This window comes from Choloepus didactylus, chromosome 14 (genome assembly GCF_015220235.1).
Source record: "Choloepus didactylus isolate mChoDid1 chromosome 14, mChoDid1.pri, whole genome shotgun sequence".
In the NCBI taxonomy this organism is placed as follows: domain Eukaryota; kingdom Metazoa; phylum Chordata; class Mammalia; order Pilosa; family Megalonychidae; genus Choloepus; species Choloepus didactylus.
Window position 1 is genome coordinate 88,797,168 of NC_051320.1, and position 1,955 is coordinate 88,799,122.

A 1,955-nucleotide genomic window follows, 5' to 3' on the forward strand; every position below is an offset into this window, starting at 1 on the left:
CGAGAAGAGAAAAAGTTTATTGCATAGTCGACTAGCAAGGGCACCAGAGGAAAAACCTCAGATCAATCTCTCTGAGCAAAACAGAGTCTGGGGTTTTATACTGTGCGGGAATGTGGGCTTAAGGAGCGGGAGTTAGTGGAGCACACTCTCTTGCAAATCATGCTTGGTCTGAAAATGGAGGCTTAGCGAGCTCAGCTGCTAGAATCAGTCTCAGCCGGCCTTAGCAGGTGCTGCAAAAGGAAATGGGAAAGTAACTCTTCTTGCAGTGCAGCCAGCTTCTTCTGAAGAGACTTGAGGAGGTGGGAGCTCAGAGGAAAGAAAGGAAGCGGAATTTTTTTCTAACCAGGAAGGCAGGGGCTTGTTCAGGGGAAAGGGTAAGTGGCGATTTCACCTTGTCGTGTTTCCTCCCCTCAGCCCCTCTCCACCAGCTTGTCCGACTGGAAAGGCCACTCGTCCTCAAGCCGCAGAAGCCTCTTGCTTTCCCTCTGGCCCTCTGCACCTTAGATGTAACCTGTGTGATCATCATCAGGTGTGACCTCCTTGAGGGCAGGGCCCATGTCCAGCTGGGTCCCTGACATGGAACAGAGGCATCTGTGTGTGTACTGAACGCGGGCTCCCCGGACCATGTGTCCCTCTCAGGTGCACTTTATACCTGGTTGGGAGAGCACCATCTCACCTGTAAATTGGTTCAGATACCTGCATCTCCTCGTAAACAGATACCCCATGAGGGCAGAGGCTGTCTTCTTTTTTCACTATCATGAGTGATTTAAAAAGGCGTTCAAATGAACATGGATTAAATAGAATAATAAATCCATCCATTCATCTGCATGTATCTCTGAGACCAAGTGTGCTGGTTTGAATGTATTGTGTCCCCCAGAAAAAGCCATATTCTTTGATGCAATATTGTGGGGCAGACATATTAGTGGGGATTAAGTTGGAATGTTTGGATTAGGTTGTTTGCATGGAAATAAGCCCCACCCAAATGTAGGTGATAACTCTGATGAGATATTTTCATAGAGGCATGGCCCTACCCATTCAGGGTGGGCCTTGATCAGTGGAACCATATAAATGAGCTGACAAACAGAAGGAACTCAGTGCAGCTGTGAGTGACATTTTGAAGAGGAGCTACAGCCAAGAGGGATACTTTGAAGAAAGCACAGGAGCTGCAGATGAGAGACAGTTTGAAGATGGCTGTTGAAAGCAGACTCTTGTTCCGGAGAAGCTAAGAAAGGACAAATACCCCAACTGCAATTAAGAGTGACATTTTTGAGGAACTGCAGCCTAGAGAGGAATGTCCTGGGAGAAAGCCATTTTGAAACCAGAACTTTGGAGCAGACACCAGCCATGTGCCTTCCCAGCTAACTGACACCCTTGGCCATCCTCCAGTGAAGGTACTCGATTGCTGATGTGTTACCTTGGACACTTTATGGCCTTAAGACTGTAACTGTGTAACCAAATAAACCCCCTTTTATAAAAGCCAATCCATTTCTGGTGTTTTGCATTCTGGCAGCATTAGCAAACTAGAACACCAAGCCCACCATAACCTGCAATATAAAGTGATCTTAGCCAAACAGGTGGACTGTCATCATCTCACCGCAACACGAGGGGCTGAAGCAGAAGCAGTCTCCTCGGAATCTGAAGATGCCAGAACTCGGTGCCAAGATGAAAGGATTCTGATACCTGTGAGCCATGAGTCTGGTCTTGTGATATCAAGGCGAAAAGAAAACATGTCAGTGCCACTCTCTGGGGACAGTGTGACAATGTCAAGATAAAATCATAGTTGATGCCATTTACTCGGACTAAAGGGAAATGTCGAGGCTCTTGCACTTATGAGATGGTAGTGAGGGTGCGTGTTTCTCTGCCTTAACTGCCCCCCATGGCCTCTCAGCCTCTCCCCCACCCCTCCAAACCTACAGAGAGAGGGGCTCAAAGGTGCTGAATTTCTCCCATTGTCT